The sequence below is a fragment of the Ambystoma mexicanum genome, chromosome 3q (assembly GCF_040938575.1).
Source record: "Ambystoma mexicanum isolate Mex_15411 chromosome 3q, UKY_AmexF1_1, whole genome shotgun sequence".
NCBI lineage: Eukaryota > Metazoa > Chordata > Amphibia > Caudata > Ambystomatidae > Ambystoma > Ambystoma mexicanum.
This window is the reverse complement of record NC_090926.1, coordinates 352317953-352345626: the sequence shown is the minus strand read 5'-3', so window position 1 is coordinate 352345626 and position 27674 is coordinate 352317953. Positions and strand designations below refer to the sequence as shown.

The 27674-nt window shown below is 45.9% G+C and overlaps 1 long non-coding RNA gene across 1 annotated transcript in view; it reads right to left on the bottom strand.

The window, feature by feature from the left end:
• Window positions 1-2826: 2826 nt before the first annotated feature.
• LOC138582574 (uncharacterized) overlaps window positions 2827-27674 on the bottom strand; it is an 88961-nt gene continuing 64113 nt past the window's right edge. Inside the window, exon 5 of the long non-coding RNA XR_011305044.1 lies at window positions 2827-3006. This is a non-coding gene — a long non-coding RNA (uncharacterized lncRNA). The remainder of the gene's footprint in view (window positions 3007-27674) is intronic.

Genomic DNA, 27674 nt, shown 5'->3' with positions numbered 1-27674 from the left:
GCACTGTGGATAGGAACTGTGGGCCTGATAGGTCTATCCAACATTATGGGCCTCATTACGAGGTTGGAGGCAGCCATGGAGCTATAAGCTCCATGGCTGCCTCCAAACCCTTCCGACTCCGCACTGGTGAATGGAGCAATTACCGGTCCATTCCGAGGTCGCAGGGACCGGTAATTCCCCATTCACCAGGGCCATCCCCATTCCCATTTGAGCCCCATAGGGCTCAATGGGAATGGGGAAGGCGCTAATAACGGTATCGCAAATTGCGGTACCGTTATTAGCTCTAGAGTCCCTTTGCGACTCCCGTCCTTAACGCCTCAAGAACCTGGCGTTAAGGAAGGACCCGCAAAGGGAACTCGTAGTATGGAGGTAAGGGATTACCGGCACCGGTGCCGGTAATGCCTTACCTCCCACCTCGTAATGAGGCCCTATGCATTAAAACCCTAGGGGGGTCATTACGAGTTAGGAGGTAACCATGCCGCTATTAGCGGCATGGCTACCCCCTTACCGGGTACCGGGTCCGGGTTCCTTGAATGAGGAATTACCGGGCCATTCTTGGAGGGCCCAGTAATTCCTCATTCAAGGAACCCATCCCCATTCCCATTCGAGCCCCCATAGGGCTCAATGGGAATGGGGAGGGTGCTAACAACGGACCCGTTAATAACGGGCCCGTTGTTAGCATCGTGGTCTGCTCGCAGGACCCGCTAAGGACGCCTGGTTTTACCAGGTGGCCTTAGCTGTTCCCGTGAGCAGAACTCGTAATGAGGCGGTAAGGGGTTCACGGCTCTGGCACCATTCCCGGCGCCGTTAACCCCTTATCACCTAACTTGTAATGACCTCCATATGTCTTACATATTTACACTGTACTATGAATGGTGGACTCTGGCCCTGACAATATATATGCTGCACTGTAAGCTGGCGCTCTTAGTATAATAGACAGCTCTGTGGCACTGAAAGTCTGTTACACTGAAAGTGCTTCTGTTAGTTGGTTTATGTGTGGTAGGTCAGAAGAACTAGACAGACACAGAGGTGCCATTTCTACCTGAATTTGTATTCAAATGATAATCAAAAGGCCTATCTAGCCCTACCAAATGGTTTTCCCCACCTAACAACATCTAACTAGAGTGTTAGTCATCAGTGAGGTCGTCCAAATCAAAATAGTCCGTCCTCCATCCAAAAACGACCCTACTCTGAACCTACCACTAATTATCAACTAACAAAACAAAAAGTGGTTCCAGGAGACTGACTCCCTTGTCCTGCACAGGCTTTCTCAGCCTTAATAGTCTATCTGAGATAGTTCCTTGTAACGTAGTTAATCAGTTCCTGCAATTCCTTAAGAGGACTCTTCCACCTTCTCTCAGGTGTCCCCTGTCTTGACATATTTACAGTTCCTCTTTTCTCTACTCAATGCTCTTGACCTTTATTCCTCTGGATTTCCTGTACATCAATTTCTCTCTCGCTTCTACATGTTTCACAGTCTATCACTCTCCAGAGACCAGTGTCCCTGTTTTCTTTGAACACTTCATTATCTTGTAAATATTTACTTTTTTGGGAACCACCACGTAGATTCTTCTGTTCCTCTTTGCTATTGTCTTGGTCTTCCCAATGATTGAGACAAGTATTACCAGTCTTTTGACTTTCTTCCCTATTTTGACTGCATTTGTAATCACGGGGACGAATGTGGCAAGTTCCTCTGGATTCGCTATATAGTCTGCTGCTTTCACACTTACTGGGACGAATATAATGAGTTCCTTGGGATTCTTTATATGGTCTGCAGCTTTCACATTTACTGGGATGAGTATAATGAGTCCCTTAGTATTTGTTATACTCTTTGCTGTTTTCACACTTACTGAGACGAGTTTGATGAGTCTCTCTGTATTCGTGATACTCTCTGCTGTTTAGCGTCTGCCTGTGGCCCCTGCTAGTTCACCCGCCATTCCCGTTACCTCTAGCTTGTCGGGTAGGCATCACAGGTTCTTCCAACAGGGTCGGGATCACGCCATCTCGAGGACCGCTTCCATTGTCTTCTTTTCCTTCTCTGATTCGGGCTCCGCTGAATATCTTCCTGGATGGTCTTGACGTCGTTGTCGGACAACGTAGTCCAGCTCCTTGAGGTTACGCCACCACCTGGCAATACTTGCCACACACACACGAGTTGGCTCCCTGCTGGTTCCTGCATCGCTTTTCTGCTTCGCTCTGCACGTCCTTTTGCCCGATGGCCTCCTGGAATGCTGTGGCTTCTCTCTCCCAGGTTTAAACTTCCCAGGTTTCACCTTTGTGATGAACACCACTCTCTTTAATGCAAGTTCTTCTTTGATTTGTATATATCTTATCTGGGTCCTACCCAGCAAAGGATTGTTGTCTTGCTTCTCATTCTCTGCAGCATTCTTTCTTACTCCATAGTTAACACTATTCACAGTATTTTCTATTTGCCATAGAGGAGCGATCAGCATTACTCCTCCACTTTTCTTCTTATCAGTAAATTTGCGTTGCGTTCTGATAATGGAAGTGGTATAACAATAGCACACAGTGGTCTGTCCCGGTTGTGTCTTCTGAGGCAGTGATGGTCTGAGATGTTCATAGGAAAGTGGCGGAGGGAGTCACGGAACAAGAGTCCTTGTCCCCAAGAAGGGGAATCCCTCCCTGTGAGGTCCCGCTGACCACCACCCCTAGGGGGAATGTTGCATAGTGGGCTCACCTACCTAGAATCGATGAGATCCCATGAATCGTCACATATGCCATTGTATAAAAATCCCAATGTATGGACCTCCTCCTTTACACCTCAGCATGCAGAAATGTTACTTGAAATAAGAACAAATACAAGAGTCACATTTTATATTTTATTGTTTTCTAGCAAATATCAAAATATGTGTAAGTGTACACAGTGAGAACAATGACCGGCCTCTCCTGTGGGCGGACTATGGCAGTGCGGTCAAACCTCAGATATCTCTCTCCTGCTTCAGCAACTCATCAGTCCTTATCCTTTTTCTTCTTCTTCTTTTCTCCCTGTGTGAAGAAATAAATAATGTATTAGAAGTGAGTGAGCTGTACAGCTTCTCAGAGAAGCATCCTAACCCCCAGGTGCCTGTCAGGAGGGACAGAGAATCACTAGTGAATGAAAGCCAAGGCCTTTTTTTCCCCTTTGTAACTAAAACTCTCCAATTCCTTCGACATGCTTTTTCTTTCTATTTAAAATAACGTGTGTATCTGTTTTTAGAATTCCCTCTGTACGGAGCTTTCTGGCAAGTTTCCATGCTCTTCTCATTTTTACAGGTAGTACTCCCATTTGATTGGGGTAAATCAGCCTGAGTGGAGAACTGCTGCAGGTGCTATCCTCCCACCTCATTTCCCTCTGCCACTGGGGACACTTGGGAAACAGCTGATAGAACCACACTTCTGTCCCCCTACTCCTTGCACTCTCTATGCACCTGTGAATGTAAACTGGTGGACCTAAAACTGCCAGGCAGCGGAATGCCCCTGACTCCTGGTGTGCCATGGCAAGCCTAGGAGGCTGTTCTGAGAGCATGGCAGCAGATGGTGAGAAAAAACGCCATAATGAAAGGAATGTAGCCCAATATAAAAGAGTGCTGACTCAGCAACCTGATCAGTTACAAGACTGGGGCTTCTGCATCTGCAGACTCATGTTCTTGGGCAACCTAGTTGAGGGAGCATTACTGTCCTTCCCCAATTGTCATGAGGGATTTTATACCCTAATCCAATTCCTTCTGTGCCTCCACCCACATTCATGTTGGTCATCTGGGTAGAAATTAGGCCGCCTTCTTTGGTGCAAGACATTACCTCTCACACCACAATAAATACGCCATCACACAAAAATCGTATGATGATTGTGACAAATCGAGCAAATCCGTCTCTTCTCTCCAAGGGGGAGCCTCCCCCTTTGAGGCTAGGGAGGTGAGCCTGCTCCACAAGACCCTCCCTAGGGGTCTTGACAAGTGGGACCTCACTGGCAGAGACTCCCCCCTTAGGGGACAAGAACTCTCATTCCTGTCAGGAATTCCCAAAGCCATTCCCCCACTGGCATACGTGGGACTAACTGAGAGGCAAAAAAGCAACAATTCTAGACCATGATCATCAATGAATAAAATCTGTCTCTTTAAGAACAAACTTCCAATCAACTGTGATGAGGAGGTTATTATTATTATTATTATTATTATTAATTTATTACGCTCAGCTCGCCCGTAGGCCTCAGTGCGCACATATAAGAACAGACAGACAATATGAATAAAAAGAAGTCAGGCAGCAAAGATGATAAGGAAACCAGAAAATCATAACAGTACCATGGATCCCAATCAATCACTGGAGTTTAAAAAAATTGTCTTTATTGCCTTCTTAAAGCAGAGCACACTAGGCAAGACACAAAGACATGTTGGTAGGTTGCTCCAAAGATCAGGTGCACACACATTAAAACTTGTTCTGCCAACGTTTTAAAGTTTAAAACGGGGATTGTGGAGTTTGTTCTCTCCATTGGATCTTAGTGATCTAGATACAGGAGCATCGTGCCGGCTGAGGCGGGCAGTAAGATAGCTTGGGACTTTCCCAGCTCAACGCTTATAAGTAAGTGTAAGAATCTTATATGTGATGCTGCGGCAAACCAGAAGTCAGTGAAGTGTTCATCTAGCTTCCGTAACATGATCCATCCTGCCCAGTCAACAAACCATTTGTCATGCATGCTGGACGCTACGCTCGTAGAACAGCTAGACCGTTCTACTCCAAATGGAAGCTATTCGATACGTTACCGGGAAAACGACGTTTGCACTTTTCACGTCGCTAACTTCACGTGACTTTTGCTTCGTCACGTGAACTACGGTATTACGTATTTAAGCAGCGTAGAAACTTCACTCGCTGCTTCTGATCGTCTCTATTGGCGTTGTGTAGCTGAACCTCTGATCTGCATCCTGGCATATTTCTACAGCTACTTTTGGGCCTTCGATAGCGTGTGTTCCGCCACACGCTGATTCCTGGAGCTATCCCTTCGCGTGATAATTCACACGCGTTCTCTGTCTTCAAGCGTGGCTGGTCCGGACTGCGGGAATCCTGCCCGCGTGTAATTCCACACGCTCACGCTGTCTCTAAACGCAGCTGTTCTGGACTGCGGGAACACCGCCCGCGTGTTATTCCACACGCGCTCTCTGTCTTCAAGCGCGCCTGGCTAAGGCTGCGTAAATCCTGCCCGCGTGTAAAATCCACACGCGCTCTTTGTCTTCAAGTGCGGCTGGCCAAGGCTGCGTAAATCCTGCCCGCGTGTAAAATCCACACGCGCTCTTTGTCTTCAAGTGCGGCTGGCCAAGGCTGCGTGAATCCTGCCCGCGTGTAAATCCACACGCGCTCTTTGTCTTCAAGTGCGGCGGCCAAGGCTGCGTGAATCCTGCCCGCGTGTAAAATCCACACGCGCTCTTTGTCTTCAAGTGCGGCTGGCCAAGGCTGCGTAAATCCTGCCCGCGTGTAAATCCACACGCGCACGTTGTCTTCACACGCGGCTGGCCCAGGCTGCGCGAATCCTGCCCGCGTGTAAATCCACACGCGCACGTTGTCTTCAAACGTTATTTTCTTCGAGGCTGTTTATAACCGCGTGTACTTCTAACTCCTGCATCTGTGGAATTAACAGAAGGATTGATCCCTATAGTGGGAAGGAAGCCTTTCAAGGATTATTGGAAGTGACTTTGAACTGAACTTTGGACGCTATCCTGTGGTGAATTCAACCCGTATCTAACGTGAGCCTCGTTCCGTTCGGGATAAGTCTCCCTTACTAATTTTCCCTTCCCTGTCGTTTGTTCTTCATTCAAATCCATCAAGAGACTTCTGGATTATTCTACCCAAATATAAAGGTCAGTGTGATCATTCCTGTCATTATCTAATTCATCATACTCAGGTTGGAGCAGTTATTCATGATACTTTAATTTGTCCTAGGCTGGATTACTATACCTTACCCACGCCCTTTCCAGTGATCCATCGCTCTGCCTGTTTTATCAGCCAGAGGGTTGTATCATTTGGAAGGTCTTTTATTGACTTCACGACTATCAAATCGTGTGAACAGGGATCCGGAAGACCCTACCTCCTGTATCCTTTTGAGTATTGTATCCTTTTCAGTTAATACTTTGGTACATTCTGACAGAATCAGAAGCCATGGAGGGTACGGATCCTTTAACTGTTTTGACACAGTTGATCAACGATTTGAGAAATGAAATGGTTACTGCACAGGACATGTTACGACACCGTATGGACGTTATGCAAGACGCCCTACATGGTAGTCCTCAGGGAGCACAGGCGCCGATGGCTACTGCATCTGGATCTGGGACTACGGCACCCCCACAGGAAACTATTAATGTGGTTATGCCCACTCAGTTTCCCTTGGCCCCTCCGGAAAGGTTCACGGGTGATCCCAAAACCTATAGAACCTTTGTAAATCAGTGCCGGCTCCATTTTCTTTGCCGTCCTACATCTTTTCCTGATCTAACCACAAAAGCAGCCTTCGTGCTTTCCCATTTAGGGGGCACAGCCGCTGCTTGGGCTAACCCTTTGTTGGAAACAAATAGCCCTTTGTTGTACGATTGTGACGATCTCTTGACTGCTATGAGTAAAGTCTTTGACATGCGTTACTCCACTCAAGCCACAGATTTAGAGTTGCTTAACCTACAACAGGGCAGCCAACCCCTTATGTCTTACGTTGCCCGGTTCAATCAACTGACGGCGGAAACCCAATGGCCTGACAGCAAGAAAATGGCTGTTTTTTACAAGGGTCTTTCTGAAGAACTGAAAGATGCCTTATCTACAGTTCCTGTGGTTCCTACGGGTTTCCCAGAGCTGCTCGATTTGGTTCTACAAATCGACGCCCGAAGGAATGCTCGAAGGGGAGAGAAAAAGCCCTTCATGCCAGTCTCGGGGCGGTCAGAGACACCAGCAGTCATCTCTAACGACCCTGAACCCATGCAGATAGGTGCCGTGAGAGGCCGATTGTCCAATGCAGAACGGGAGAACTGAAGAAAAAACCACTTATGTATGTACTGTGGTTCTTCCGAGCATTTATTGGCAACATGTCCTAAAAAACCCATCAAGCGTGCGGGAAACGCCAAAACTCGACATTAGCAGGAGTCCCTATGTCGAGTGTTTCATCGGACTCCAGTACCATTCCTAAACATGCGCCTGTAATAGTTCAGGTGACGTTACGTTGTGATGAGCGAGAAGTGGTTTCCAAGGCCATGGTTGATTCTGGAGCCACCAGCAATTACATAGACATCACTTATGCCAAGAACTGTTCCTTACCCCTTGTAAACAAAAAAAGACCTGAAACGGTGAACACCGTGGACGGATCTGTTTTGATTTCTGGTATGGTAACCCAGGAGACGGTACCTGTTCAGATGACGTTATCAAATAACCATTCAGAAGAAATCATCTTCGATGTTATTGCTGCTCCGCAGTACGAGATCATACTTGGTCTTGCATGGTTAACCCTTCACAATCCTGCTGTTGACTGGGTTTCGGGATCGCTCCATTATCCTTCGACTCATTGCAATGAACATTGCTTTACCAGTCAGGAGGTGTCAAATAAACAACACATATTGGCCTCTATGGTGGAGGATTCTACTATCAGCGTTGTACATCAATGCGACAATATCATACCATGCGAATACGCTGATTATGCTGATGTCTTTGATAAAGGCCAGGCAGAACAATTACCTCCTCATCGACAGTACGACTGTCCTATCGAATTGATTCCTGGTGCCAAAATTCCTACAGGCCGTGTTTATTCATTAACACCTAAAGAAGATGTCGTGTTAAAAGAATACATTGACAAAGCGCTAGCAATGGGCTTTATACGGCCCTCACAATCTCCTGCTGCATCTCCTCTATTCTTTGTTCCTAAGAAAGAGGGAGATCTCAGACCATGCATTGATTACAGGGCACTTAATGATATCACCATCAAAAACCAATACCCCTTACCACTAATAAACGTTCTGTTGGATCAGTTAGGCACTTCCAGTTATTTCACCAAATTGGACTTGCGAGGTGCATACAATTTGGTTCGCATTCGTGAAGGCGACGAATGGAAGACCGCTTTTAAGACACGGTATGGTCTTTACGAATATTTGGTGATGCCTTTTGGTCTGTGCAATGCTCCCGCCACATTTCAATTCTTCATGAATGATATATTCAGAGACATAATGGACCAATTTGTGGTTGTCTATCTGGACGACATTTTGATCTACTCATCATCTTTATCGGAACACGTCAAACATGTTTCTACAGTCCTACAAAGACTTAGGGAGAACCATCTTTATGTGAAAGCCGAAAAATGTGTCTTTCATTCACAGGAAGTGGAATTCCTTGGTTACGACATTACCAATCTAGGTGCTCGAATGAGTCGTTCCAAGGTAAAGGCCGTCTTGAGTTGGCCGATTCCGCATAACGTCAAGTCACTACAGTCTTTCTTGGGCTTTGCGAATTTCTATCGCAGATTTATCCATTCCTTTTCCAAAACAGTAGCTCCTTTGACGGCTTTAACTAGTTCCAAAGTTCCTTTCTGTTGGAACCAACATGCCCAAGCAGCATTCGAAAAGCTGAAGGAAGCATTTACCACTGCACCCGTGCTTCAACATCCGGATCCTGATCGCCAGTTTGTCGTTGAAGCGGATGCATCCAGTGTCGCTATTGGTGCAGTGCTCTCACAAGTTTGCACAGAAACCAAGGAGGAACACCCAGTGGCTTTCTTCTCTCGCAAACTCACCTCATATGAACGGAACTACACCGTTACTGAGCGGGAACTATTGGCTATCAAAGATGCTTTCCGAGAATGGCGTCATCATCTTCTTGGGGCCAAACAACAGGTGTTGGTGTACTCTGACCATAGAAATCTCCAAGCATTCAAATCCATGAAATGCCTTACGGCCCGTCAGGCCAGATGGCATGTCTTTTTTGCCCAATACGATTTCCAGGTCACCTATCGTCCTGCCCGAGAACATGTTAAGTCGGACGCTTTGTCCCGTATGAGTAAAGAGGCGCAGGAAGAAAAACAAGTACAGATACAGCTGTTGGCAGATCATGTGGTTTGTAGTTGTTCGGTTCAACCATCCTTAAAAACCGAAATACAAGAGTGGGTAAAAAATCATCCACAAGTAGTCCAGGATATGAATCTGGACGTGCATAACGGTTTACCATTCACACAAGGAGTACTTTATCTACCAACTCCTTCAATGCGGAATAAAGCCCTCAAATGGAATCATGATTCCTTGATTGCAGCCCATCCTGGACGGAAGAAAACACTGGACCTGCTCAAAAGGTGGTGTTGGTGGCCATCCATGGCAAAAGATGTTATAAACTATGTATCTTCTTGTTCTGTATGTATCCAATGTAAAAATACTCCTGGTAAACCAGTGGGCTTACTCCAGTCCCTACCTGTCCCTAACAAACCATGGGACATGATATCTATGGACTTTGTGGTAGAACTCCCCCCAAATCAGGGATATGATACCATATGGGTCGTAGTGGATTATTTCACTAAATTGGCTCTATTTATTCCCTGTATTGGTTTACCAACTGCTACTGTTCTGGCTGAACTATTCATCCAACATATATTTCGTTTCTTTGGTCTACCATCAGTAATCATTACTGACAGGGGCTCGCAGTTTGCGTCACGTTTTTGGAGAGCTTTAACATCTGCATTACTAATTGATGATAGAATGTCCAGTGCTTATCATCCTCAAACCGACTGACAGACTGAAAGGGTCAATTGTACTATGGAACAATATCTGCGGTGTCTGTGTTTGCAATACCAATCGGATTGGCTCACGGTACTGCCGGCGGCTGAATTCGCCTATAACAACTCTTATCATAGTGCCATAGGCACTTCACCGTTCTATGCTCTCTATGGACAACACCCCCGATCAATACCTCTGGATTCCGGTCTATCCTTGGACACACCTGCCGCAGGCCGTACTCTTCGTGATCTGAAGAGATTACAAAGAAAGGTGAAGCAGCAATTGGAGCAGGCTAAACGACGTGACAAGTTCTATGCCGATGCTCATAGAGTATCCGCACCTGTCTATAAGGCTGGTATGAAAGTCTGGCTATCCACTAAGAACTTAAGAATTCCAGGCAAAAAGAAATTGTTGCCTAGATACATCGGTCCGTATGTAGTGCTCCATGTTCTTAATCCTGCTGCTGTACGTCTGGCTTTGCCACAACGATGGCGGGTGCATCCTGTATTCCACGTCTCACTCATTAAGCCATTCTCTGACACTACTAGACTGCCTGTACGGCCTGTTGCTATTTCTGTGCGGGGGTCTGATGAGTACGAGGTACAAGACATACTGGATATGAAACTCCGTTCTGGTAGACCATATTATCTGGTGGATTGGAAGGGCTATGGTCCCGAAGATAGGTCCTGGGAACCTCTTTCCAACATTCATGCTCCTGCTTTATTGAAGCGCTTTCACACAAGAAGGGGAGAGGTTGTCCCTTTGGGGGATGGCACTGTCATGCATGCTGGACGCTACGCTCGTAGAACAGCTAGACCGTTCTACTCCAAATGGAAGCTATTCGATACGTTACCGGGAAAACGACGTTTGCACTTTTCACGTCGCTAACTTCACGTGACTTTTGCTTCGTCACGTGAACTACGGTATTACGTATTTAAGCAGCGTAGAAACTTCACTCGCTGCTTCTGATCGTCTCTATTGGCGTTGTGTAGCTGAACCTCTGATCTGCATCCTGGCATATTTCTACAGCTACTTTTGGGCCTTCGATAGCGTGTGTTCCGCCACACGCTGATTCCTGGAGCTATCCCTTCGCGTGATAATTCACACGCGTTCTCTGTCTTCAAGCGTGGCTGGTCCGGACTGCGGGAATCCTGCCCGCGTGTAATTCCACACGCTCACGCTGTCTCTAAACGCGGCTGTTCCGGACTGCGGGAACACCGCCCGCGTGTTATTCCACACGCGCTCTCTGTCTTCAAGCGCGCCTGGCTAAGGCTGCGTAAATCCTGCCCGCGTGTAAAATCCACACGCGCTCTTTGTCTTCAAGTGCGGCTGGCCAAGGCTGCGTAGATCCTGCCCGCGTGTAAAATCCACACGCGCTCTTTGTCTTCAAGTGTGGCTGGCCAAGGCTGCGTGAATCCTGCCCGCGTGTAAAATCCACACGCGCTCTTTGTCTTCAAGTGCGGCTGGCCAAGGCTGCGTGAATCCTGCCCGCGTGTAAATCCACACGCGCTCTTTGTCTTCAAGTGCGGCTGGCCAAGGCTGCGTGAATCCTGCCCGCGTGTAAAATCCACACGTGCTCTTTGTCTTCAAGTGCGGCTGGCCAAGGCTGCGTAAATCCTGCCCGCGTGTAAATCCACACGCGCACGTTGTCTTCACACGCGGCTGGCCCAGGCTGCGCGAATCCTGCCCGCGTGTAAATCCACACGCGCACGTTGTCTTCAAACGTTATTTTCTTCGAGGCTGTTTATAACCGCGTGTACTTCTAACTCCTGCATCTGTGGAATTAACAGAAGGATTGATCCCTATAGTGGGAAGGAAGCCTTTCAAGGATTATTGGAAGTGACTTTGAACTGAACTTTGGACGCTATCCTGTGGTGAATTCAACCCGTATCTAGCGTGAGCCTCGTTCCGTTCGGGATAAGTCTCCCTTACTAATTTTCCCTTCCCTGTCGTTTGTTCTTCATTCAAATCCATCAAGAGACTTCTGGATTATTCTACCCAAATATAAAGGTCAGTGTGATCATTCCTGTCATTATCTAATTCATCATACTCAGGTTGGAGCAGTTATTCATGATACTTTAATTTGTCCTAGGCTGGATTACTATACCTTACCCACGCCCTTTCCAGTGATCCATCGCTCTGCCTGTTTTATCAGCCAGAGGGTTGTATCATTTGGAAGGTCTTTTATTGACTTCACGACTATCAAATCGTGTGAACAGGGATCCGGAAGACCCTACCTCCTGTATCCTTTTGAGTATTGTATCCTTTTCAGTTAATACTTTGGTACATTCTGACACGATTCCTATTGTACCATTTTGTATAACCTGCAAGGTGTTAATAATAGTTTTTGAAGTGCCTGCCAACAAGCTGTTACACTTATCCATTTTCGAGCTGACCAGGACACCAGCCAAATAAGTAAGATTATTAGTAGATACCTAAGGTCTAATCTGCTTAAACAGCTTGATGGTGTATTTGCAGGTTGATCTTAAGTGCACTATATGTTTTTTTCATAGATAGGTTGGAATCAAAGTAAACCTGAAGTGTCTTAACTGATGACACAACCGGTATGATAAAGTTGGCGATCTTAGACTGACCATAGCGCTCATCTAACTAGTTCAGATGTTGAGCAGTTCCGACAATGAGCATCTTGGTTTTTCTATCACTGAGCACAAGGTAATTCATAGCCATCCACTCCTGAACAAGCAAGTAGGTTTTATTTATTGTAGATGATTCGAGATCATAGTTACCGGTCAACTCAAATATCACCTGCATTTCATCAGCATAATTGGTATATGTCACCCAACACTGTCCAACAGATCCAATAAAGGACATGTGTAAATGTTAAAAAGTGTTAGGGATAGACGAGACCTCTGACAGACAAAAAACACAGAAGTGGAACTGGTGGTACTGGTGGTGCCTTAAAACTCATCAACTGAAATTTCTTGAAAGCCTTGGCCCAAGAAAATACCTAATGCAAGCCATTGCAGAATCAGAGCAATTAATAAGCTTAGGCATCCTCTTCAACAGCAAAGGTGGTCCAAAAGATAGAATGCTGCAGAGATGTCAAGCAGGTTGAATAAAGAGGACATGTTGAATCAGAGAGAGGAGGAGAAATGCATACGCGAGCAGGAGAGATCCCCTGACAGCGCAAGATAGGCGAAAAGCAGAGCTGCGAGGAGCCGCGAAGTTCAGAGCTGCTCAGAACAAGAAGAGCAGATGCCTGAGACCCAGTGATGTACAGTCAGTGCACAACTGAGGAAACAGGAGTATGAATTCCAATTATGGCATGACCAGGGAAGCTCCCTGATGGGCAGTTTGCCCGATTGACTATGCGACACCAGCGCACTGAAATATCAGCCAGAAGGGTAACCGGAATGCCGGACGAGAAAAGAGTGAAAGTCAGACACCAGACTCGTTATGTAATCAGAGAAACCCGTCCCAATGAAATTGACGAAGTCCAAAATACAAAGTTGACAAACTTGAACTATAACCAGAAGGAAAAAAGGATTATAAGTAAACCTGAGAAAGAGACTGTTAAACCGTGGAAAAGATTAGCCTGATAAGAGGGGAGAATATTCCGTTGTTCAAGAGATACCAAGAGGAATATATTAGAGAGAAGATACTACGAAGTGAAGGGAACTCATAGTAGTGGAAGGGATGAAACCCTAATTACCACGTTCACTAATTTGAACTGTCATAAACGAGGAAAGAAGAGTAGGAGAAACCTTGAGCAAGATATTATTAAACATTGGGTAACAACCCCTTGGGAAGAGGGGAAATCCGCTGGTGTTCAGAAAGTACTGAATGAACCAGATTAGAGAGTGAATAATAGGAAAAGAAGACAAGAGAAGCAATTAGGATAAAAGATTCCCTGGATAAACCTAAGCTACAAAGAGAGACCGTTAATCACCCAGATATGATATCCCAACTAACAAAATATTTCCCACAAGGATATATAGGGCCAAACAGCCTGGACCAAAAGACCAAACAGAGTGCAGGAAAAGACATTTGAAGTACACTCCCTAAGTGAAAATACAAAGATATTATAAAGGAGTTACAGGATCGGATATGAAAGGACCAGAGACTAAATACTGGATATTAAAAAGATATATTCTAAAAGTACAAGCAGACCACTGCACCATCAGGAGAAGGCAGTCATTCTCCTGGTGTTAGTTTGTTTTGAATAGTGGTAGGGTCAGTTGGGATTCGTTTTTTTGGACAGAGATCTCTTTCATTTGGAGATTTTTCTGCAAGCTTCTCTGGCTTCCCCTGTGCTCTCGTGGTCTGATCTTGGCTTTCAGTTGCTCTGCTCTGCTGGTTTCTCGCTGTACATCGCAGGACCACTTGGTTGGCTTCCTTCCTGCCATCGGACGTCGAGTTTCCCAACCTTCAGGTGAGCCCTTGCTCCGCTCAGCCTTCTTGGGGGCTTTTTCCCTACTCCTAGCATCTGGGCCTGCAGCACATTCTCCCTGAGTGGCTTTGCTCCCCAGCTCGATGCTCCTTTGGGGCAGGACTGACCCTGAGGAGTGTTCTTTTGTTGGTTTTCATGGTAAGCCCCCCTTCGAACCTCAGATATCTTGTATGTTTGTCTTGGTTCCACATACGGCTTTTCATGGCCCTGCTCTTCTTTGTGTCAGTACTTCTGGAGCCATCTACCTTTACTCTTGCCTCGTCACAGTATTGTTCACTTGATAGACAGGGTTACTATGCATGAAGTAACAGAAGAAAGAGGAGACCTAGAGGGTGGGGGTGCTTGTGCCTATCCGTGCTGTTAGCTGAGCCATGCATGGTGGTATGGTGGTTGATTTACTGCATTCTCCCTTGAAAGTCTTTCCTTCTCCCACGGAGGCAGTCTCCTTCCATTGGATCCTCCAGTTGAGTACCACCCCAGGAGGACTATCGGGTAGCGGCCTCACCTCTCTGGCCACATGGGAAGGGTCGTCTTCTGGAAGAGGAGTGACGACATCAAGGGATTCATCACAACTGGTACAAGAAATAGCTAAGCACTATTTGAAGATCCTATATTGAAAAGGACATTGTTGGAAAGCAAGCCCCAGGAGAAGGGAGCCATTCTCCTGGTCTTTAGTTGTTTAGTATAAGTGGTAGGGTCAGGATAGACTCATTTTGAACAGAGGACAGGTTGTTACTTTGGACTGTAGAATGGACAATGAGCACACTAGTTTAGTTTTTTTAAGTAGGGAAACCCTGAGAGTAAGGAAAGTCAGGCATTTTTTTGTCTAGTTTAAATAAATCCTTCTTGAAATGGCAAACCCTAGTATGTCTCCTCCTTCTAAGCTACCACAAGACCCAGTGTGTACATTCAGTGTGGAGCCGAGGAAACAGGAATTGAAATCCCGGGGGTGGTAGTGTGACCAGGGAAGCACCCTGGTAGGCAGTCTGCCCAATTGACTACACCTACATGTGATGAATCAGTGATGATTCCTCACAGAATCCTTGTGTGGGACCCTCATGTGGCCAGGGAAAGGCAGACGCTTCCCGGTCCCGACCCTGCGGGTGGTGTTCTACGGGAGGATCACATGGGGAGGACAGACCAGGAAGATTGGGAATTCCCGCTGTTTAAATTTACCCATAATCCAACACTTTTGATGGCTGTTTGCCAAATTGCAGAAGTTGGAAAAACTAACTTTGTTGAAGGGGACTGCATGTCCCATAATCCTAGAAGTACTGGGACGAGGAAGAGGGCTGAAGAGGCATGCATTTGCAGCAGTCAGGCAATTAAGCCTAACGCCATTGTAGTAGTCAGGCAATTGAGCCAAAGAAACCACACCTGAAGGAACCTGAGGGGCCTGAAAGGCCCCCTCAGGTACAGGCAATAGGAAGGAGAGGAGGGAGCTGGAACTGTGAAATGCAGGTCGTAGCAGTAGTAGCAGAAAGAGGAAGGTGCAAGGCTGGCAAACCAAGCAGAAGTGGGCATACAAGAGGGATGCCGGAACATGGAAACAGCAGATTTCACCTGCGTCTTCTGTGAGGGTCCTGTTTCCCTAACTCTGAAGTGCAGGGGCTGCACAGTGGAAGTCATGGAGGAGAGTTGTCTTTCCCCATGTGAGCCTGATTGCTGTGGTTGCAGTGTTCTGATTGTGCAGAAGATCGAAGCGAGGAGCAGTTACCAAGCCGTCAGTTTTAGGAGCAAGACAGGCTCCAGAAACATGTGGCTGGACCAGAGACACCTTCACGGAGGAAGGGTGTGGGTCCTTAAGCAGCCAGAAAGAGACAGACGTGGAGGTTGTAGAAGAAAAGCGACCCACAGAGCAAGCGTTAACGAAGCCAGTGAGTGAAGCCCGGCATTCTAATACCTTGCGTGACCATTGCCAGCCACAGTATCCAGTGCCCTGTTTATTCGCGAATTAGTAAAGCAAGTAGAAGTTGTCTATTAAATCTGAAGTACCTGAACAATGGGAAATGTAGCACTGGCATGTAAATGAAAAAGCTGTTTACTTGCGTGTAAATGAAAAAGCTGTTTACTCACGTAGAAGTAAAAGACTGCTTACATCCCTTGGTCACTGTTCTGTGGGCCTGATCACGAGTTGGGCGGAATCCCAGCTGGGATACCGCCCAACTTTATTAGTGTTAGCACCCACCTGTCCGGCGGTATGGTTGGACGCTAACTGTTAGTCCCCATTGGGTCCATTGGACCAAATCAGGAATATTCTGTGCAATTACCATTCGGTAATAGCGACAGCACTAGTTGCGCGAAACACCCAAACACCCAGACTTCAGATTGGGCAGACCCTTAAATGCAGCAGTAACACTGTTGCACAGAGTGGCGGTGCTTCCGTCCTCCCCATTCCCATTCTGTCGGTGAGGATAGAGCCCTGTGTAACACCACAGGTAGAGAGTGTGGTGGAAGAGGAAAAGGAGCCCAGGAGCACCTAGGAGGAGCGGTCAGTAAGGAAGGAGGTCAACCAATCCAGTGCCCGGTCTGAGATACCAAGTGTATCTTTGAGCCGCTTTATGAGGACAGAATGGTTGACTGTGTCAAAGGTTGAAGAGAGGTCAAGGAGAATGAGAACAGCAGGAGAGCTAGAGTCAAGATTTGCAAGCAGTTCTTCATGGGTGTTCAGGAGAGCAGTTTCCGTGCTTCTGGATGCTCAGAATCCAGATTGGTGGTCATGTAAACAACCAGCGAGCTCAGTGTGTTGGGCCAGTTGGAGGATGACCAACATCACCAGGAGCTTCCCAAGGAAGGGTGTAGTAGAGATAGGGCAATAGTTGGCTGAACACGAGGGGTCGGCAGAAGGCTTTATTAGGAGGGGCTGCCCAAGGGAGTGCTTGAGAGAAAAAGGAAAAGAGACAGATTCTAAGGAGTGGTTACAGAAGTCAGCAAGTGCCGGAAAGGGGGAGGAGATGTTGTCCTTATTGGTCCTGGAAGAACAAGGGGACACCTGTTTGGATGAGACCTTCATAGAGCAGACTAATCTAGAGATCTCATCCGTTGTGATAGGTGAGAAGGAGGAGAGGGTGGGTGGGGTGGCAGAGAGGCCAAGGGAGGCAGGGAGACAGGCAGAGGGCTTGAGGGAGGGGATGAAGAGAAAGAGATCAGGTTGTCCTGAGTTTTAGAGGAGAAATGGGTTTGCCAGTGCAGTACAGAGGGCCTGAGAAGGAAGAGGGGAGGTGTAAACTGCAGATTGATTGGCTAGTACCATGCAGATTTTGAAGACTTCATCAATGTTGTTAGAGGCTCCAGAGATGCGGGCCTGGATGTGATCCCTCTTCCTGGAGCAGATTTAGAGACGAGATTTTTTTTGTTGAAGCAACAGGCCAGTTTGTCAGGGGATGAGCCCAAGGTCTGCCACTTCCGTTCAGCAACTCTACACTTGCGTTTCAGAGTGGCTAGATCGGAGTCGTACCAGCTGTAACGCTTGGAGGCAGGTTTCAGGCGGATCCTCATGACAGGGACAAGAATGTCGAGAGTGTTAGTGATAGCAAGATGGAGATTGGCAAGGACAAAATCAGTGGGAGAGTCAAGAGGAGGGGAATTAGGAGGGAAGAGGTGGAGGCAAACGTAGCAGCTGACACCCGTTTAATTGGACGGATGACCTCGAAGGAGGGTAGCAGTGCTGGTGGAGGCTCGGTCAGGGGGTCGAGAGGTCCCAAATGAGAGGAGAGGAGAGAGCGGTCAGACCAGGAGAGAGGGGTAGTGAGAGGGCTGGAGAGTGGGAGATCAGTTGGAATGAAGACATCAAGAGTGTGTCCTGCAGATTGGGTAGGGCCAGATGGGAGAATAGTGAGGGAGGGAGAGGTACAGAGATCACGGAAGAGTGAAGAGGCAGAAACAGTGGAGTCAAGGTGGATGTTGAAATCCCCAAGGAGGAGGAGTTTAGAAGTCAGAAGAGAAGCGGTGAAGTCAGCCCATTCCGAGAGGAAGACAGACACTGGGCCAGGGGGTCTGTAGATAGTGGCAAGGGGGAGAGAGAGAGCCAGAGACACACCAAGCTTTCAGACAAGACTTTCAAAGAAGGTGTAGGACTGGGTGGGTATGAGGGAGGTAGGGACCCACTCAAGGAAGATCAGGGCTACTCCACCACCAAGTCGGTTGGGCCGGGGTTTGGAGAGGAACTTGTAGCCGTCAGGGAGTCAAAAGCAGTGACTGAGCTGGCATTGAACCACCTCTCAGTGAGACCAAGGACGTTGAGATCAAAGTCTTCAAGAAGGAGGCAGATGTCAGATGAATGTTTGACAGCAGATCAAGCATTCAGAGGGGCTAAGTGTAGCCAGTCACAACCTTTGAAGGTTTTCCGAGGAGGGATGCAGGGGGGTGGTACACCCGTCGGAGGTGGTGAAGGAGGTGCAGAGAGAGAGAGGAAGGAGGAATAGCAGGAGAAGGTAGGAAGTTGATGAGGGCCGGCAGGCGCCGATCAAAGAGAAAACGATTGGGTTGAAGACCCTGGGCCATGACAGTGTCATTTTGATAGACGTTCATGATACACCTAGAGAATGAGAAGTGTTCCAAGAGTACTTCCCCTCTAGTGCTGCCATTAATGGGTGAGGAGGAAAAAGGGGAGAGGGTAGAGATCAGATTAGTGGTCCATAGGCCTGGAGAAGAGACAGAGAAGAGGACACCCGTGATAGTCTGTCTGGAAGTAGCACTAATGTAGGTATCAGCGATAGGTAGGCCCGAGTTAGAGGCCAGGAGATCTCTTTTTAATTGAATTTTTATTAGTTTTACAACAGTGTAAACTTCAATAAACAACTTCACATTACATAGGCACTTTATCCGACTATACCCAATCTTGTAGAAAGAAGATGCAAACATGCTGTTGAGTCGTGGGGAATACATATCTCTGAAAGTCAGTTTTAGACTCTTCCTAGTGCATCTGTGTAATCGGTGCAAGTCAGGATAAGCTCATATAAAAGGAATTAAAATAATAATGAAAAGGGAACAAACTATTTCCCTCTTCCCTCTCCCCACCCCTACCCCTATGGCGTACCTGTAAAAAGTAACTATCTGGATTCAGGAGGGAAGGAATATTCGGTAGGACAACATAACAATGGATATTGGTGGTAATTTTGTTAAAGGTGCAATGTGGTGCTTTTGCCTCTGCTGCACACTGCAGCACCTTATTGGTAATGGTAATGTCATAGACTCGTCCATCAAGAACGGGCTGGGGCCCAGACCGCAACTATTTCTCACAGGTTAGGTGGGTGCTCATCTTATGACTGACTCATCCCAGCTCGTTCAGTTCTGTAATAGTCCAAGAAAGGGAGCCATGCTGAGTCTATGTGTGTGTTTGTTTCCATTAGAGGTGTTGTGTCCATCTTCATATGATTCCACACATAAATGCCACCTTCTTCTGACTTACCCGGTCTGCAGGCACTCAGCGGGTAAGCGCTCCTTCATATTGATTGCACAACTTGCTTGGAGTACAGGTTCAGTCCTCGCCTCACGTACTCTTTTGGTCATTATCCGCAGATTTGACTCTTGCTGGAATTTCTAATGCCTCATCGGATGATTTGTACATCTAGATTGTTGCCCCTCTGCAACTCATTACGGTAAGATCCGTTTCCACTCAGTCTCTTCCGAGGGACTCATAATAACAGCATTTATTGCTCTTTGAATACAAAAATGGACCTCGAACCCTACACACCTCTGACTTCCATCTCTGCCTATTTCTTTGACATAATCCATAGGAAACCTCGTTTATATAGTTCTCCCATCCTGATGAAGGCCGACCAAACAACAGCTACACCAGCCTAGCTCTTTTAGGCTGAAACACAGTTGTTTTGACTTTTATCTCAGTGCTTCACTGATGCACCGCCCAGTTCAGTGACTTCTGCACCTTGCATTACAATTGCACATTTGTTTCTCATGATTGTCCCAAGCAAAGGACCATAGAGAATGTATTTGTTTTGAATGTTGATCCTTTGAGCACTTTTTTGTACCATGTTGTGTACATTATATGTAATTTGTCGAGTGTCCTATAATTTTTGATGTATTTATGACATATGCTTCTTATGTATTAAATTTTGCAAAAAGTAGCAGTCATTGTTGCCACTTGGTTTTTGACAGTCAGGAGCTAGTGTTTTTCTGGGTTCCATAACCTTGCTCAATTGTGTTTTATAAATTTAATCAAATTTCTACAAGGCAAAGGAAAACACTTTGGGCCTCATTACACGGTAGGCGGAGAACCATGGCGCAATTAGCGGCATGGTTCATGCCGGTAAAATACCGGCACCGCCTTGGTGGAAAGGGGAATTACCGCCCCATTCCAAGGTTGGAGGGGCGGTAATTCCCCCTTCCACCATTGCCCTTCCCCATTCCCATTTTTGCCCCATAGGGCATAATGGGAATGGGGAAGGCGCTAATTACGGCACCGCAAATTGCGGTACCGTAATTAGCTCCCTGAGTCCCTTTGCGGGTTGGTTTTTAACGCCTGCAAAAAGCAGGCGTTAAAATCCCCAACCCGCAAAGGGACCTCGTAGTAAGGCGGTAAGGATTTACCGGTACCGGTAAAATACCGGTACCAGTAAACCCTTACCGCCTACCGTGTAATGAGGCCCTTAGACTTCCATCTTCTATGTGCTACCATTTCCTGCATCTTTCATTCTTGCTGGCTCTTCCTCGCCATTTCGATAATGTAACTCTACACTCAATGAGGGCATAATCCCCACCAGCCTCAAAACTGCAAGCATCACACCTTTAATAAAAAAAATGCTCACATTACAGACCTCACTAATTACAGGCCTGTATCTAATATTACCTTTATGGGAAGAATTCTAGAAATACTCCTCACCATTCAACTCCAAGGATTCTCTGAGCCAACTAACAAGTACCACAAGAAACAATACAGGCTCCCACCAAAAAGATGCCCTGAAAGCAGAAAGCACACTTGTGTGCATTACAGAAGAAACCCGTCAAAGCAGCAGATAACAATGAACACTGCATCCCCATACCCTTACACATGTTTGCAGCCTACAACACTGTAGACCAGAAAATTCTCATCACGCCACAGGTTTAGAATGGGCACCCCTTAACTGGGTGAGCTCCTTTCTAAAGGATCGGTCATGTATGACAAAACTTGACATTTCCATCCCATGTCCCAAACTCTCACTTGTCAGTTACTCCGAGATCCACATTGGCTGTTCAATAACTACATGCATGATCAGAGCAATGATTTCACAAAATCCTTCCAAATGTATGCATATGACATCTAAATGCTCCTTCACCTTCATGAGACCAAATCAGGCAACATCATCGTCTATGACAGTCACATGATTATTCACCAGTAGCTCACATCCAACACCATTTCACGAAATGGCAATTACACTGCCCCTAGGAATCCTGAACCCAACACAAACACTACTCAAATGGTCCCCAGCATTAGGCTCATCACCCAAATCACAGACTAAGATATAAACATGTGAATCATGTTTGACTCTTGCATTAATTACATTCCCTATATTAACACAATATCCTTGCAGTGCCCATCTTAAATTGGACCTGTTAGAAATAGGTACTTCTTTTCTGAGCCCTGAAACACAACACATAACTCATTCAGGCCCTTTTACTATCCAAACCAGATCATTGTAATAACATCTACCTAGTCTTACCAGAGAAGTCAATCTCTCAACTCCAGTTGATAATGTACAAGGCCATAAGGGGGATTCCAGGCCTCAAAGGATTGTACCATATCTTCCCTACAACCTGAATTGGTTACTGTTAGGACCCCTCGATGGGCCTGGCCGTCCGCGCCACTCTCCTGGGAATGTTATGGCAACCTCAATGGACTCGCTGATATTTAGCGGCCAAGGCAAGAGTCCACCAAGGGTTACCAGGACTAGGAGGATCCTACCTTTATCACGAGATTGCCAGCCCTATAACAGGCAGTATACCAGCCGTCATACTAGCTGGTGTGTTCACGGATCACCCCATACACCCTTTCAAGATGGAGCTCCCGTAAAGAAAGGAAGCCCATCGTAAAATGGCCGTGTCAATAGCGATCCCCGACCATGTGATGGGATCATGTGATTACGGCTACCTATTTGATTACAAAGTTCACAAAAGAGCATTGTCTTGAAAACCAGCAACAACAACTATTACTCCTCCTTTTTAGGTATTTAGCTTTTTGTTTCTACATACCATGTCCAGGATTTCCATACTGTTGGGAAGTTTATGACTCACATTTTTTCATGCAATTGCTTAAAATGATGATTGGTGGTCCAGGGTAGGGTCACTCTTATTCAAGGTAATTATTGGCTTTGATGGAAGGCAGGGAGAAAGGTGAGGAGTTTCACCTCTGATTTCCCTGATACTATTCTACATTTCACCCTCTCCAGCTCCTGACTCCAGTTACCAAGCATCCCTAAGAGGCGTATTCAATCTTCTGCCTCCACCTGTTTGGGTGAAGTCCTGCTAATGTTGCTTTTATCCCTACAGGCTCACCTGAATACGGGGTGGAGGGTCCTGGCCTTCTTCCTTGGCTCCCAGAAGGTCTCCAGCTCCGGTTCAGGATTCTATCAAGCTAATCAAGTACGCAACAGTTACCCATGGACCAAAGATTCACTCAGAATGTTATCTGCCTAGCACAGAAAGACTGATGTAAAATACGTACCAGAATACCTCTCTGAGAACTTCAAACACTATGGTCCTACAAGAGCACTCAGATTACTATCTTTGATGCAACTTCAATTGAAAAGAACCTGGAGAGCCAGAATTCATTCAAAACTGCTCACAAGATCCTGGTCTGTGGAATTACCTAGCAGTTTGCTTGAAATGTATCAAAGATCCTATCAAGAGTCAATTCAAGAGGACATTTTATCAAAGCAACCAGGAAATACATCCCAGGTTGTAGCTGCATTGAATTGAAACGTTCGTAGAGACTGGTGGAAGCATACCATGACATACATTCCTTCTTTGAACTTTATAGACTTTTATAGCACTCAGAACACCATGAATGTTTTCGGCAATGTTCTACCTGTGAATATTGTAGCCTAAATAGGTCTCCCCCATCTTAACATATCGCCCCTCCCCATTCCTTCCTTCACTTTGATCCTCTGTTTGGTGTTATATAAAATGCTGATAAAATTTAAATCTACACATATTGGCCTGAAAAGCAAGTGTCCAGTATTCAACAAAAGCAGCCTTTTCAATCTGCTGATCATCTGGCATCCGACTATGATCAACCTATTGAAACATCGTTACAAAGTGTGGAGCATAGGAGCTATCTTCAATGCCTGACTTTCCTTCAGCTCTTTTTCCTTCAGCTCTTAGTCTACGCAGTAATAAAGGGCACACAACTTCATCTCCTTAAACATGTTCTACAATTATTGGGCTTCAGAAATGAAGTGGACCTAGTCTGGTCCCTGTCGCTATCATGTCCCGAATATTGTAGAAAATATTTAAATATGTCTGACCAAGAAAACTATAAAACAACTACAACTATTACAAAATTGAACCGGGAGTCTAATTTACTGTCGAAAAATAAAGACCACAAAACACCAGCTCTCAATGTCCTCTCTGTTCTCCCAATGGAACAAAGGATTCATTCTAAAGGGTTATGTTCGACCCAAAGACCGCACTGGCCGCCCAGTCCCATGCATCTGAGAAAACTATATATGGAATGGTACTACAGGTTTGCTTTGCTGAGAAGGATGGGTTTTGGTCTGGCATATCATGAATGGGTGAGGCTTCTCTATGTAGACCCACGGCAGGGTTTAGGGTCAATGTGATTTTTCTCAGGCAAGTTTGATCCAACAAGGAGTAGCATGACATGGTTACCTACTGCCCTTAGTGCTTTTTGCAGTGCCACTTGAGCACCTTCCAGAATGGGTATGGAAAAATCCAATTTTTGTGGAGTTTTTGTAGCCGTCTGGGGCAGGGGAGCATATGTCTCTATCCTAATAATATCCTACTACACCTGGGGAACCCACAGTTTTCGGGGTAGAGAGCCAGGAATGTTTATGGAATTTTGATGACATGCAAGATTAAGAATAAATTGGGAAAAATCAATGTAATTTCATGTTAAGGGAGCAGCAAGGCAATCCTAAAAGAGTCCCTACCGAGTTATGGAAGGGATGTTTTGATATCTAGGGCTACAGACTGGTCTTAATGATAAAATGTTCTGTGATTTTAATTATTCACCAGTGACAAAACGCTTCACCTCATTAGAAGAAACTCCAATTGTCGTTAATAGACAGAGATGCCCTTTTTCAAAAGGATTTCACTACCAAAATATTTGTATTTGGCACAAAACTCTCCCAGAATACTAAAAAGGGCCAATTTCCAGAACATTGAATCAGTTCTTCCATCCTTTCTATGGCAAGTCAAAACATCACAAAAAACTCCAGGCTTTACAATTCAGTCTGGGAAAGGGTTTCCAATTCACAGGTTTGATACTTGAATTCTCCACATTGGTGAATGACTGGAGGTATGAAAATTGGCTCCAAGCCAATCTCAAATTTGCACAAAGCACTGACTTCCTTCATGATCAACCCATTAGATAAGCTAAAGCAAAATTAGTTTGTAGACGAGGGTGAGTCAAAAGATGACTGGAAAAAAGTAAAAGCAACATCTATCAGATGCACCCACCTGTGCAGGACTTTGTTTGGTTCAGTTTAAACATGAGCATCAAGTTAATTACTTAAAGGTCTGACATGGGAAGGTGTTGTGATTATTACTGCCCAACATGTATTAAGGAGAAAGGTACTTCCTTTCATACGATTTGGAAATTTGACATCATCCAAAGATACTGGTACACAATTCTCTGGAACTTGTCAGTGATGATAACCTGGACAATAGAAACTGCCAGAGGTTGGCATTACTGGGTGTATGGGCTGTCATTGATGCCAATCGATTTTTTCTTGCAAACAAAAGCTCTTGCAGCACACTGGAGCACGATTAACCTGCCAAGGGCATCTGCTTGGAAAATGGGCCTGGATATGGTAATGGCCTGGGACAACAGGAAAAGAAGCGGTCCTGAACAATTTGAGACGGTTTTGGACAAAAGGTCTCAATATCATCATTGATGAGGAAGAGAATCTGGAAATGAAGCTGGGTAACCCAGCAAGGCCTAAGAGAGCATGCTGCGTTTTTTTTTTTATTCTGATTTGTATATAATATCAGTTTTCCACTGATGGGGTGGGGATTGTGTGTTGTGTGAAGGTGGGTCTCAATCCTTTCTATGATGTATGGTCTCTTATGACAGTTTCCCTTTGTGTATTCAGTGTGATAGAATGCTATTGAAATGTCTAATTAAAGAATAATCTTCACGTGACAGGACTCTGCAGAGGCAGCAGGGCTTTCTTCACTGCAAGGAAAGTCTCTAGGCGGTATCCTAAGACCCCAGACTATTTAACAGCCAGTGATAAAGAAGCTCTTACTCAAGAGACTAAGGAGGTACATGTTTCCAAGTAACCTGCAAGATGGGTGTTCCACACAGTAGGCATAGAGGTGGCCAAATACTCAAAGGTGCTATAGAAATGTAACCATTTACTCATAAACTCGCTCACCGTAGGCCATTCAAGAGGGATTAGCAAACGCATACTTCATGAAGATGGTCCAACAAAACGGATCTTTAAGGTGGGGCATGACACAATGCTACTTGTCCAGAGCAGGTATGCATACCTATCACAAGCAGGGTGCTCCCATAACCAATGCAGCATCCATCCATAGACAGGCTGAACTAGACTCTAGCAAGCAGCTGGTAGTGCAACACTAAAAGAAGACCAGCACACTTTCTCATGCCCGGGAAGCTATGCCCCTATAAAGTAGTGCCTTTCAGTCTAGAAGACCCCATGGCCATGTTCCCCAGCAGAGACCCAGTAAAGCAATTGTGCTTTACTGGAGCGGTTTAACCCTTGCTTTTTTCTGGGATTGCAGCACGCTGCAGATTCCTAGGCATTTTCGAACAGCACAAAGCCAATATACTAATTTTGATCAAGATATGCCAGCTTTCGGACAAGCCCAGGTGCCTTAAGACCACTACAATGGTGATGGGTGCAGTCTAAATATCAGATAACATAACAAATTATCACTATCTGAAACATCAAAACATAACCTTTAGTGAAGCATGGCTTAGCTTCAAACTGTGTGAAGATTGATTCAAGAGTTTCTAGTTAGCGTTAGCTCAACACTTAATTCCATTGGGCACTTCACAGAGGTCTGACAGCCAGCCAGCTTACAATTCTCTATAATATGTCATTCAAATGTGGCAATGGCAAGGAGTTGTAGCAACTCCTCCACTGCTGTGGTTTGTCACAGGCAGTTATGCTTACCAGAGTTGCAGCATAAAGAGCACAAAAGCAGGTGTCAGATTACTCTCATCGGTAGCTGGGTGGAATTTACATTTAAACACTTGGTCATAGGATCGGAATGTTCTCCTGATAAGCTGTTTTCAAGGGCCCAGTCACAGCTATGCTTCACACTTCATCCTTGCGAAGGATATTGACACCAACGTCAAAATTATCTCAGATCATGTAGGTAATTGCCACCACTAGCGACTGCAGGGAGTTTGACACAAAAGCGGTAAAAGATTATCAGAACAGGGGTTATCTGCAAAGCCAAGAACTGCAGTGCCAAACTGAATTGTGCAGCTGTGACATCAAGATGAAATATAGAAAATAATGCAGGCTCCATGCAGCAGTTCACTAGTGTGATTACCCTTTGTGGCCACGGCACACATTCTGATACCCTTTTAATGGTTCTGTGATAAGAAAATCCATCTGAATTACTGATGAGCTCAAGGGACAAGGTAGGGATGAGCTTCAAAGATGCAATAAGTCTGACCGCATCAGGAGGAGCAGGACAGCGGCCAGAGACACTTAGCTAAAGGGAATGGCTCCCACTTCTAGGTCAACAATCAGTATTTCTGAATTTAAAGAAAAGAAAGAACTGGTACCATTCCGTGCTAGCATTCAAGAATTTGATAATTAGATCCAAATGGTTCTTATTGATGGTCTTCTTGTATTAAGCAGAATTTGGATTTTACTGTGTGTAATCTTAATTATTTAGAAAATGAATACAGCACACATGGTTTATACGCATCCTGTGCATTCTCCAGGCTGCTCAATCATATTGTGGTGATATTGTGCATCGTCCGGCTCAATACTATTGAACATGAGGTCATATTTCCTCTCCCAAAATGCAGCTTCTTAGGTCACTTACTGTGACATCCAATATCCCTGCCTGGTATGTTCTGTGATGAATCTGATAATGTCATCACTTCTTTCCTAGAGGTAGCCTCTCCTCATGTGGCTAGGGGACGGCAGTTGCTACCTGAGCCGGACCCTGGGGGTGGCTATGCGAGGGAGCATCAAATGGGGGAGGTGAGCCTGAAGAGGCGGAGTGAGACATTGGGCCTCATTAGGAGTTAGGAGGCCGTGGAATGAACGGTGCCGGTAAGTCACCGGCACCGTTCATTCTGGGCTGAACTATTACGAGGTCTGCAGCGGGTCACGCTCTGGAACGCCTGGTCAGACCAGGCGTCCTTAGCAGGACCCGCTAGC